The following is a 12945-nucleotide window of genomic DNA, read 5'->3' as shown; positions in this document are numbered from 1 at the left end:
GACCCATTGTTGACATGTGGCAAGACGCTCCTCGGGGCGCGTCTTGCTTGTGCTTCTCTCCTGGAGGCCCTCAGTCAGACCCATTGTTTACATGTGGCAAGACGCTCCTCGGGGCGCATCTTGCTTGGGCCTCTCTCCTGGAGGCCCTCAGTCAGACCCAGAGCTTACATGTGGCAAGACGCTCCTCGGGGCGCGTCTTGCTGGGGCTTCTCTCCTGGAGACGTTCAGTCAGACTGAGTGCTGACACGTGGCAAGACGCTCCTCGGGGCGCGTCTTGCTTGGGCCTCTCTCCTGGAGACGCTCAGTCAGACCCAGTGTTGACACGTGACAAGACGCTCCTCGGGGAGCGTCTTGCTGGGGCCTCTCTCCTGGAGGCGCTCAGTCAGACCCAGTGGTGACATGTGGCAAGACGCTCCTCGGGGCGCGTCTTGCTTGGGGCCTCTCTCCTGGAGGCGCTCAGTCAGACCCAGTGGTGACATGTGACAAGACGCTCCTCGGGGCGCGTCTTGCTTGGGCTTCTCTCATGGAGGCCCTCAGTCAGATCCATTGTTGATATGTGGCAAGATGCTCCTCGGGGCGCGTCTTGCTTGGGGCCTCTCTCCTTGAGGCGCACAGTCAGACAGAGTGCTGACATGTGGCAAGACGCTCCTCGGGGCGCGTCTTGCTGGGGCTTCTCTCCTGGAGGCGCTCAGTCAGACCCAGTGCTTACATGTGGCAAGACGCTCCTCGGGGCGCGTCTTGCTTGGGCCTCTCTCCTGGAGGCGCTCAGTCAGACCCAGTGATGACATGTGGCAAGACGCTCCTCGGGGCGCGTCTTGCTTGGGCCTCTCTCCTGGAGGCGCTCAGTCAGACCCAGTGGTGACATGTGGCAAGACGCTCCTCGGGGCGCGTCTTGCTTGGGCCTCTCTCCTGGAGGCGCTCAATCAGACCGAGTGCTGACATGTGGCAAGACGCTCCTCGGGGCGCGTCTTGCTTGGGCCTCTCTCCTGGAGGCGCTCAGTCAGACCCAGTGGTGACATGTGGCAAGACGCTCCTCGGGGCGCGTCTTGCTTGGGCCTCTCTCCTGGAGGCGCTCAGTCAGACCCAGTGGTGACATGTGGCAAGACGCTCCTCGGGGCGCGTCTTGCTTGGGCCTCTCTCCTGGAGGCGCTCAGTCAGACCCAGTGGTGACATGTGGCAAGACGCTCCTCGGGGCGCGTCTTGCTTGGGCCTCTCTCCTGGAGGCGCTCAGTCAGACCCAGTGGTGACATGTGGCAAGACGCTCCTCGGGGCGCGTCTTGCTTGGGCCTCTCTCCTGGAGGCGCTCAGTCAGACCGAGTGCTGACATGTGGAAAGACGCTGCTCGGGGCGCGTCTTGCTTGGGCTTCTCTCCTGGAGGCCCTGAGTCAGACCCATTGTTTACATGTGGCAAGACGCTCCTTTGGGCGCATCTTGCTTGGGCTTCTCTCCTGGAGGCCCTCTGTCAGACCCATTCTTGACATGTGGCAAGACTCTCCTCGGGGCGCGTCTTGCTTGGGCCTCTCTCCTGAAGGCGCTCAGTCAGACCCAGTGCTTACATGTGGCAAGACGCTCCTCGGGGCGCGTCTTGCTTGGGCCTCTCTCCTGGAGGCGCTCAGTCAGACCCAGTGGTGACATGTGGCAAGACACTCCTCGGGGCGCGTCTTGCTGGGGCCTCTCTCCTGGAGGCGCTCAGTCAGACCGAGTGCTGACATGTGGCAAGACGCTCCTCGGGGCGCGTCTTGCTTGGGCTTCTCTCCTGGAGGCCCTCAGTCAGACCCATTGTTTACATGTGGCAAGACGCTCCTTGGGGCGCATCTTGCTTGGGCCTCTCTCCTGGAGGCCCTCTGTCAGCCCCAGTGTTGACATGTGTCATGACGCTCCTCGGGGTGCGTCTTGCTTGGGCCTCTCTCCTGGAGGCGCTCAGTCAGACCGAGTGCTGACATGTGGCAAGACGCTCCTCGGGGCGCGTCTTGCTTGGGCTTCTCTCCTGGAGGCCCTCAGTCAGACCCATTGTTGACATGTGGCAAGACGCTCCTCGGGGCGCGTCTTGCTTGTGCTTCTCTCCTGGAGGCCCTCAGTCAGACCCATTGTTTACATGTGGCAAGACGCTCCTCGGGGCGCATCTTGCTTGGGCCTCTCTCCTGGAGGCCCTCAGTCAGACCCAGAGCTTACATGTGGCAAGACGCTCCTCGGGGCGCGTCTTGCTGGGGCTTCTCTCCTGGAGACGTTCAGTCAGACTGAGTGCTGACACGTGGCAAGACGCTCCTCGGGGCGCGTCTTGCTTGGGCCTCTCTCCTGGAGACGCTCAGTCAGACCCAGTGTTGACACGTGACAAGACGCTCCTCGGGGAGCGTCTTGCTGGGGCCTCTCTCCTGGAGGCGCTCAGTCAGACCCAGTGGTGACATGTGGCAAGACGCTCCTCGGGGCGCGTCTTGCTTGGGGCCTCTCTCCTGGAGGCGCTCAGTCAGACCCAGTGGTGACATGTGACAAGACGCTCCTCGGGGCGCGTCTTGCTTGGGCTTCTCTCATGGAGGCCCTCAGTCAGATCCATTGTTGATATGTGGCAAGATGCTCCTCGGGGCGCGTCTTGCTTGGGGCCTCTCTCCTTGAGGCGCACAGTCAGACAGAGTGCTGACATGTGGCAAGACGCTCCTCGGGGCGCGTCTTGCTGGGGCTTCTCTCCTGGAGGCGCTCAGTCAGACCCAGTGCTTACATGTGGCAAGACGCTCCTCGGGGCGCGTCTTGCTTGGGCCTCTCTCCTGGAGGCGCTCAGTCAGACCCAGTGATGACATGTGGCAAGACGCTCCTCGGGGCGCGTCTTGCTTGGGCCTCTCTCCTGGAGGCGCTCAGTCAGACCCAGTGGTGACATGTGGCAAGACGCTCCTCGGGGCGCGTCTTGCTTGGGCCTCTCTCCTGGAGGCGCTCAATCAGACCGAGTGCTGACATGTGGCAAGACGCTCCTCGGGGCGCGTCTTGCTTGGGCCTCTCTCCTGGAGGCGCTCAGTCAGACCCAGTGGTGACATGTGGCAAGACGCTCCTCGGGGCGCGTCTTGCTTGGGCCTCTCTCCTGGAGGCGCTCAGTCAGACCCAGTGGTGACATGTGGCAAGACGCTCCTCGGGGCGCGTCTTGCTTGGGCTTCTCTCATGGAGGCCCTCAGTCAGACCCATTGTTGATATGTGGCAAGACGCTCCTCGGGGCGCGTCTTGCTTGGGCCTCTCTCCTGGAGGCGCTCAGTCAGACCGAGTGCTGACATGTGGAAAGACGCTGCTCGGGGCGCTTCTTGCTTGGGCTTCTCTCCTGGAGGCCCTGAGTCAGACCCATTGTTTACATGTGGCAAGACGCTCCTTTGGGCGCATCTTGCTTGGGCTTCTCTCCTGGAGGCCCTCTGTCAGACCCATTCTTGACATGTGGCAAGACTCTCCTCGGGGCGCGTCTTGCTTGGGCCTCTCTCCTGAAGGCGCTCAGTCAGACCCAGTGCTTACATGTGGCAAGACGCTCCTCGGGGCGCGTCTTGCTTGGGCCTCTCTCCTGGAGGCGCTCAGTCAGACCCAGTGGTGACATGTGGCAAGACACTCCTCGGGGCGCGTCTTGCTGGGGCCTCTCTCCTGGAGGCGCTCAGTCAGACCGAGTGCTGACATGTGGCAAGACGCTCCTCGGGGCGCGTCTTGCTTGGGCTTCTCTCCTGGAGGCCCTCAGTCAGACCCATTGTTTACATGTGGCAAGACGCTCCTTGGGGCGCATCTTGCTTGGGCCTCTCTCCTGGAGGCCCTCTGTCAGCCCCAGTGTTGACATGTGTCATGACGCTCCTCGGGGTGCGACTTGCTTGGGCCTCTCTCCTGGAGGCGCTCAGTCAGACCGAGTGCTGACATGTGGCAAGACGCTCCTCGGGGCGCGTCTTGCTTGGGCTTCTCTCCTGGAGGCCCTCAGTCAGACCCATTGTTGACATGTGGCAAGACGCTCCTCGGGGCGCGTCTTGCTTGTGCTTCTCTCCTGGAGGCCCTCAGTCAGACCCATTGTTTACATGTGGCAAGACGCTCCTCGGGGCGCATCTTGCTTGGGCCTCTCTCCTGGAGGCCCTCAGTCAGACCCAGAGCTTACATGTGGCAAGACGCTCCTCGGGGCGCGTCTTGCTGGGGCTTCTCTCCTGGAGACGTTCAGTCAGACTGAGTGCTGACACGTGGCAAGACGCTCCTCGGGGCGCGTCTTGCTTGGGCCTCTCTCCTGGAGACGCTCAGTCAGACCCAGTGTTGACACGTGACAAGACGCTCCTCGGGGAGCGTCTTGCTGGGGCCTCTCTCCTGGAGGCGCTCAGTCAGACCCAGTGGTGACATGTGGCAAGACGCTCCTCGGGGCGCGTCTTGCTTGGGCCTCTCTCCTGGAGACGCTCAGTCAGACCCAGTGTTGACACGTGACAAGACGCTCCTCGGGGCGCGTCTTGCTTGGGCTTCTCTCATGGAGGCCCTCAGTCAGACCCATTGTTTATATGTGGCAAGACGCTCCTCGGGGCGCGTCTTGCTTGGGCTTCTCTCCTCGAGGCGCTCAGTCAGACCGAGTGCTGACATGTGGCAAGACGCTCCTCGGGGCGCGTCTTGCTTGGGCTTCTCTCCTGGAGGCCCTCAGTCAGACCCATTGTTTACATGTGGCAAGACGCTCCTCGGGGCGCGTCTTGCTTGGGCTTCTCTCATGGATGCCCTCAGTCAGACCCATTGTTTACATGTGGCAAGACGCTCCTTTGGGCGCATCTTGCTTGGGCTTCTCTCCTGGAGGCCCTCAGTCAGACCCATTGTTGACATGTGGCAAGACGCTCCTCGGGGCACGTCTTGCTTGGGCCTCTCTCCTGGAGGCGCTCAGTCAGACCCAGTGCTTACATGTGGCAAGACGCTCCTCGGGGCGCGTCTTGCTGGGTTTTCTCTTCTGGAGGCGTTCAGTCAGACCGAGTGCTGACATGTGGCAAGACGCTCCTCGGGACGCGTCTTGCTTGGGCTTCTCTCCTGGAGGCCCTCAGTCAGACTCATTGTTGACATGTGGCAAGACGCTCCTCGGGGCGTGTCTTGCTTGGGCCTCTCTCCTGGAGGCGCTCAGTCAGACCCAGTGGTGACATGTGGCAAGACGCTCCTCGGGGCGCGTCTTGCTTGGGCCTCTCTCCTGGAGGCGCTCAGTCAGACCCATTGTTGACATGTGGCAAGACGCTCCTCGGGGCGCATCTTGCTTGGGCTTCTCTCCTGGAGGCCCTCAGTCAGACCCATTGTTGACATGTGGCAAGACGCTCCTCGGGGCGCGTCTTGCTTGGGCCTCTCTCCTGGAGGCGCTCAGTCAGACCGAGTGCTGACATAAGGCAAGACGCTCCTCAGGGCGTGTCTTGCTGGGGCCTCTTTCTTGGAGGCGCTCAGTCAGACCCAGTGCTTACATGTGGCAAGACGCTCCTCGGGGCGCGTCTTGCTTGGGCCTCTCTCCTGGAGGCGCTCAGTCAGACCCAGTGGTGAAGTGTGGCAAGACGCTCTTCGGGGCGCGTTTTGCTTGGGCCTCTCTCCTGGAGATGCTCAGTCAGACCCAGTGTTGACACGTGACAAGGCGCTCCTCGGGGCGCGTCTTGCTTGGGCTTCTCTCATGGAGGCCCTCAGTCAGACCCATTGTTGTTATGTGGCAAGACGCTCCTCGGGGCACGTCTTGCTTGGGCCTCTCTCCTGGAGGCGCTCGGTCAGACCCAGTGGTGACATGTGGCAAGACGCTCCTCGGGGCGCGTCTTGCTTGGGCTTCTCTCATGGAGGCCCTCAGTCAGACCCATTGTTGATATGTGGCAAGACGCTCCTCGGGGCACGTCTTGCTTGGGCCTCTCTCCTGGAGGCGCTCAGTCAGACCGAGTGCTGACATGTGGCAAGACGCTCCTCGGGGCGCGTCTTGCTTGGGCTTCTCTCCTGGAGGCCCTCAGTCAGACCCATTGTTGACATGTGGCAAGACGCTCCTCGGGGCGCGTCTTGCTTGGGCCTCTCTCCTGGAGGCGCTCAGTCAGACCGAGTGCTGACATGTGGCAAGACCCTCCTCGGGACGCGTCTTGCTTGGGCTTCTCTCCTGGAGGCCCTCAGTCAGACTCATTGTTGACATGTGGCAAGACGCTCCTCGGGGCGCGTCTTGCTTGGGCCTCTGTCCTGGAGGCGCTCAGTCAGACCCAGTGGTGACATGTGACAAGACGCTCCTCGGGGCGCGTCTTGCTTGGGCTTCTCTCATGGAGGCCCTCAGTCAGATCCATTGTTGATATGTGGCAAGACGCTCCTCGGGGCGCGTCTTGCTTGGGCCTCTCTCCTGGAGGCGCTCAGTCAGACCGAGTGCTGACATGTGGCAAGACGCTCCTCGGGGCGCGTCTTGCTTGGGGCCTCTCTCCTGGAGGCGCTCAGTCAGACCCAGTGGTGACATGTGACAAGACGCTCCTCGGGGCGCGTCTTGCTTGGGCTTCTCTCATGGAGGCCCTCAGTCAGATCCATTGTTGATATGTGGCAAGATGCTCCTCGGGGCGCGTCTTGCTTGGGGCCTCTCTCCTTGAGGCGCACAGTCAGACAGAGTGCTGACATGTGGCAAGACGCTCCTCGGGGCGCGTCTTGCTGGGGCTTCTCTCCTGGAGGCGCTCAGTCAGACCCAGTGCTTACATGTGGCAAGACGCTCCTCGGGGCGCGTCTTGCTTGGGCCTCTCTCCTGGAGGCGCTCAGTCAGACCCAGTGATGACATGTGGCAAGACGCTCCTCGGGGCGCGTCTTGCTTGGGCCTCTCTCCTGGAGGCGCTCAGTCAGACCCAGTGGTGACATGTGGCAAGACGCTCCTCGGGGCGCGTCTTGCTTGGGCCTCTCTCCTGGAGGCGCTCAATCAGACCGAGTGCTGACATGTGGCAAGACGCTCCTCGGGGCGCGTCTTGCTTGGGCCTCTCTCCTGGAGGCGCTCAGTCAGACCCAGTGGTGACATGTGGCAAGACGCTCCTCGGGGCGCGTCTTGCTTGGGCCTCTCTCCTGGAGGCGCTCAGTCAGACCCAGTGGTGACATGTGGCAAGACCCTCCTCGGGGCGCGTCTTGCTTGGGCTTCTCTCATGGAGGCCCTCAGTCAGACCCATTGTTGATATGTGGCAAGACGCTCCTCGGGGCGCGTCTTGCTTGGGCCTCTCTCCTGGAGGCGCACAGTCAGACCGAGTGCTGACATGTGGAAAGACGCTGCTCGGGGCGCGTCTTGCTTGGGCTTCTCTCCTGGAGGCCCTGAGTCAGACCCATTGTTTACATGTGGCAAGACGCTCCTTTGGGCGCATCTTGCTTGGGCTTCTCTCCTGGAGGCCCTCTGTCAGACCCATTCTTGACATGTGGCAAGACTCTCCTCGGGGCGCGTCTTGCTTGGGCCTCTCTCCTGAAGGCGCTCAGTCAGACCCAGTGCTTACATGTGGCAAGACGCTCCTCGGGGCACGTCTTGCTTGGGCCTCTCTCCTGGAGGCGCTCAGTCAGACCCAGTGGTGACATGTGGCAAGACACTCCTCGGGGCGCGTCTTGCTGGGGCCTCTCTCCTGGAGGCGCTCAGTCAGACCGAGTGCTGACATGTGGCAAGACGCTCCTCGGGGCGCGTCTTGCTTGGGCTTCTCTCCTGGAGGCCCTCAGTCAGACCCATTGTTTACATGTGGCAAGACGCTCCTTGGGGCGCATCTTGCTTGGGCCTCTCTCCTGGAGGCCCTCTGTCAGCCCCAGTGTTGACATGTGTCATGACGCTCCTCGGGGTGCGTCTTGCTTGGGCCTCTCTCCTGGAGGCGCTCAGTCAGACCGAGTGCTGACATGTGGCAAGACGCTCCTCGGGGCGCGTCTTGCTTGGGCTTCTCTCCTGGAGGCCCTCAGTCAGACCCATTGTTGACATGTGGCAAGACGCTCCTCGGGGCGCGTCTTGCTTGTGCTTCTCTCCTGGAGGCCCTCAGTCAGACCCATTGTTTACATGTGGCAAGACGCTCCTCGGGGCGCATCTTGCTTGGGCCTCTCTCCTGGAGGCCCTCAGTCAGACCCAGAGCTTACATGTGGCAAGACGCTCCTCGGGGCGCGTCTTGCTGGGGCTTCTCTCCTGGAGACGTTCAGTCAGACTGAGTGCTGACACGTGGCAAGACGCTCCTCGGGGCGCGTCTTGCTTGGGCCTCTCTCCTGGAGACGCTCAGTCAGACCCAGTGTTGACACGTGACAAGACGCTCCTCGGGGCGCGTCTTGCTGGGGCCTCTCTCCTGGAGGCGCTCAGTCAGACCCAGAGCTTACATGTGGCAAGACGCTCCTCGGGGCGCGTCTTGCTTGGGCCTCTCTCCTGGAGACGCTCAGTCAGACCCAGTGTTGACACGTGACAAGACGCTCCTCGGGGCGCGTCTTGCTTGGGCTTCTCTCATGGAGGCCCTCAGTCAGACCCATTGTTTATATGTGGCAAGACGCTCCTCGGGGCGCGTCTTGCTTGGGCTTCTCTCCTCGAGGCGCTCAGTCAGACCGAGTGCTGACATGTGGCAAGACGCTCCTCGGGGCGCGTCTTGCTTGGGCTTCTCTCCTGGAGGCCCTCAGTCAGACCCATTGTTTACATGTGGCAAGACGCTCCTCGGGGCGCGTCTTGCTTGGGCTTCTCTCATGGATGCCCTCAGTCAGACCCATTGTTTACATGTGGCAAGACGCTCCTTTGGGCGCATCTTGCTTGGGCTTCTCTCCTGGAGGCCCTCAGTCAGACCCATTGTTGACATGTGGGAAGACGCTCCTCGGGGCACGTCTTGCTTGGGCCTCTCTCCTGGAGGCGCTCAGTCAGACCCAGTGCTTACATGTGGCAAGACGCTCCTCGGGGCGCGTCTTGCTGGGTTTTCTCTTCTGGAGGCGTTCAGTCAGACCGAGTGCTGACATGTGGCAAGACGCTCCTCGGGACGCGTCTTGCTTGGGCTTCTCTCCTGGAGGCCCTCAGTCAGACTCATTGTTGACATGTGGCAAGACGCTCCTCGGGGCGTGTCTTGCTTGGGCCTCTCTCCTGGAGGCGCTCAGTCAGACCCAGTGGTGACATGTGGCAAGACGCTCCTCGGGGCGCGTCTTGCTTGGGCCTCTCTCCTGGAGGCGCTCAGTCAGACCCATTGTTGACATGTGGCAAGACGCTCCTCGGGGCGCATCTTGCTTGGGCTTCTCTCCTGGAGGCCCTCAGTCAGACCCATTGTTGACATGTGGCAAGACGCTCCTCGGGGCGCGTCTTGCTTGGGCCTCTCTCCTGGAGGCGCTCAGTCAGACCGAGTGCTGACATAAGGCAAGACGCTCCTCAGGGCGTGTCTTGCTGGGGCCTCTTTCTTGGAGGCGCTCAGTCAGACCCAGTGCTTACATGTGGCAAGACGCTCCTCGGGGCGCGTCTTGCTTGGGCCTCTCTCCTGGAGGCGCTCAGTCAGACCCAGTGGTGAAATGTGGCAAGACGCTCTTCGGGGCGCGTTTTGCTTGGGCCTCTCTCCTGGAGATGCTCAGTCAGACCCAGTGTTGACACGTGACAAGGCGCTCCTCGGGGCGCGTCTTGCTTGGGCTTCTCTCATGGAGGCCCTCAGTCAGACCCATTGTTGTTATGTGGCAAGACGCTCCTCGGGGCACGTCTTGCTTGGGCCTCTCTCCTGGAGGCGCTCGGTCAGACCCAGTGGTGACATGTGGCAAGACGCTCCTCGGGGCGCGTCTTGCTTGGGCTTCTCTCATGGAGGCCCTCAGTCAGACCCATTGTTGATATGTGGCAAGACGCTCCTCGGGGCACGTCTTGCTTGGGCCTCTCTCCTGGAGGCGCTCAGTCAGACCGAGTGCTGACATGTGGCAAGACGCTCCTCGGGGCGCGTCTTGCTTGGGCTTCTCTCCTGGAGGCCCTCAGTCAGACCCATTGTTGACATGTGGCAAGACGCTCCTCGGGGCGCGTCTTGCTTGGGCCTCTCTCCTGGAGGCGCTCAGTCAGACCGAGTGCTGACATGTGGCAAGACCCTCCTCGGGACGCGTCTTGCTTGGGCTTCTCTCCTGGAGGCCCTCAGTCAGACTCATTGTTGACATGTGGCAAGACGCTCCTCGGGGCGCGTCTTGCTTGGGCCTCTGTCCTGGAGGCGCTCAGTCAGACCCAGTGGTGACATGTGACAAGACGCTCCTCGGGGCGCGTCTTGCTTGGGCTTCTCTCATGGAGGCCCTCAGTCAGATCCATTGTTGATATGTGGCAAGACGCTCCTCAGGGCGCGTCTTGCTTGGGCCTCTCTCCTGGAGGCGCTCAGTCAGACCGAGTGCTGACATGTGGCAAGACGCTCCTCGGGGCGCGTCTTGCTTGGGGCCTCTCTCCTGGAGGCGCTCAGTCAGACCCAGTGGTGACATGTGACAAGACGCTCCTCGGGGCGCGTCTTGCTTGGGCTTCTCTCATGGAGGCCCTCAGTCAGATCCATTGTTGATATGTGGCAAGATGCTCCTCGGGGCGCGTCTTGCTTGGGGCCTCTCTCCTTGAGGCGCACAGTCAGACAGAGTGCTGACATGTGGCAAGACGCTCCTCGGGGCGCGTCTTGCTGGGGCTTCTCTCCTGGAGGCGCTCAGTCAGACCCAGTGCTTACATGTGGCAAGACGCTCCTCGGGGCGCGTCTTGCTTGGGCCTCTCTCCTGGAGGCGCTCAGTCAGACCCAGTGATGACATGTGGCAAGACGCTCCTCGGGGCGCGTCTTGCTTGGGCCTCTCTCCTGGAGGCGCTCAGTCAGACCCAGTGGTGACATGTGGCAAGACGCTCCTCGGGGCGCGTCTTGCTTGGGCCTCTCTCCTGGAGGCGCTCAATCAGACCGAGTGCTGACATGTGGCAAGACGCTCCTCGGGGCGCGTCTTGCTTGGGCCTCTCTCCTGGAGGCGCTCAGTCAGACCCAGTGGTGACATGTGGCAAGACGCTCCTCGGGGCGCGTCTTGCTTGGGCCTCTCTCCTGGAGGCGCTCAGTCAGACCCAGTGGTGACATGTGGCAAGACCCTCCTCGGGGCGCGTCTTGCTTGGGCTTCTCTCATGGAGGCCCTCAGTCAGACCCATTGTTGATATGTGGCAAGACGCTCCTCGGGGCGCGTCTTGCTTGGGCCTCTCTCCTGGAGGCGCACAGTCAGACCGAGTGCTGACATGTGGAAAGACGCTGCTCGGGGCGCGTCTTGCTTGGGCTTCTCTCCTGGAGGCCCTGAGTCAGACCCATTGTTTACATGTGGCAAGACGCTCCTTTGGGCGCATCTTGCTTGGGCTTCTCTCCTGGAGGCCCTCTGTCAGACCCATTCTTGACATGTGGCAAGACTCTCCTCGGGGCGCGTCTTGCTTGGGCCTCTCTCCTGAAGGCGCTCAGTCAGACCCAGTGCTTACATGTGGCAAGACGCTCCTCGGGGCGCGTCTTGCTTGGGCCTCTCTCCTGGAGGCGCTCAGTCAGACCCAGTGGTGACATGTGGCAAGACACTCCTCGGGGCGCGTCTTGCTGGGGCCTCTCTCCTGGAGGCGCTCAGTCAGACCGAGTGCTGACATGTGGCAAGACGCTCCTCGGGGCGCGTCTTGCTTGGGCTTCTCTCCTGGAGGCCCTCAGTCAGACCCATTGTTTACATGTGGCAAGACGCTCCTTGGGGCGCATCTTGCTTGGGCCTCTCTCCTGGAGGCCCTCTGTCAGCCCCAGGGTTGACATGTGTCATGACGCTCCTCGGGGTGCGTCTTGCTTGGGCCTCTCTCCTGGAGGCGCTCAGTCAGACCGAGTGCTGACATGTGGCAAGACGCTCCTCGGGGCGCGTCTTGCTTGGGCTTCTCTCCTGGAGGCCCTCAGTCAGACCCATTGTTGACATGTGGCAAGACGCTCCTCGGGGCGCGTCTTGCTTGTGCTTCTCTCCTGGAGGCCCTCAGTCAGACCCATTGTTTACATGTGGCAAGACGCTCCTCGGGGCGCATCTTGCTTGGGCCTCTCTCCTGGAGGCCCTCAGTCAGACCCAGAGCTTACATGTGGCAAGACGCTCCTCGGGGCGCGTCTTGCTGGGGCTTCTCTCCTGGAGACGTTCAGTCAGACTGAGTGCTGACACGTGGCAAGACGCTCCTCGGGGCGCGTCTTGCTTGGGCCTCTCTCCTGGAGACGCTCAGTCAGACCCAGTGTTGACACGTGACAAGACGCTCCTCGGGGCGCGTCTTGCTGGGGCCTCTCTCCTGGAGGCGCTCAGTCAGACCCAGAGCTTACATGTGGCAAGACGCTCCTCGGGGAGCGTCTTGCTGGGGCCTCTCTCCTGGAGGCGCTCAGTCAGACCCAGTGGTGACATGTGGCAAGACGCTCCTCGGGGCGCGTCTTGCTTGGGCCTCTCTCCTGGAGACGCTCAGTCAGACCCAGTGTTGACACGTGACAAGACGCTCCTCGGGGCGCGTCTTGCTTGGGCTTCTCTCATGGAGGCCCTCAGTCAGACCCATTGTTGATATGTGGCAAGACGCTCCTCGGGGCGCGTCTTGCTTGGGCTTCTCTCCTCGAGGCGCTCAGTCAGACCGAGTGCTGACATGTGGCAAGACGCTCCTCGGGGCGCGTCTTGCTTGGGCTTCTCTCCTGGAGGCCCTCAGTCAGACCCATTGTTTACATGTGGCAAGACGCTCCTCGGGGCGCATCTTGCTTGGGCCTCTCTCCTGGAGGCCCTCTGTCAGCCCCAGTGTTGACATGTGTCAAGACGCTCCTCGGGGTGCGTCTTGCTTGGGCCTCTCTCCTGGAGGCGCTCAGTCAGACCGAGTGCTGACATGTGGCAAGACGCTCCTCGGGGCGCGTCTTGCTTGGGCTTCTCTCCTGGAGGCCCTCAGTCAGACCCATTGTTGACATGTGGCAAGACACTCCTCGGGACGCGTCTTGCTTGGGCTTCTCTCCTGGAGGCCCTCAGTCAGACTCATTGTTGACATGTGGCAAGACACTCCTCGGGACGCGTCTTGCTTGGGCCTCTCTCCTGGAGGCGCTCAGTCAG

Source organism: Nothobranchius furzeri, chromosome 15 (genome assembly GCF_043380555.1).
Source record: "Nothobranchius furzeri strain GRZ-AD chromosome 15, NfurGRZ-RIMD1, whole genome shotgun sequence".
In the NCBI taxonomy this organism is placed as follows: Eukaryota; Metazoa; Chordata; class Actinopteri; order Cyprinodontiformes; family Nothobranchiidae; genus Nothobranchius; species Nothobranchius furzeri.
This window is presented reverse-complemented; position numbering follows the sequence as displayed.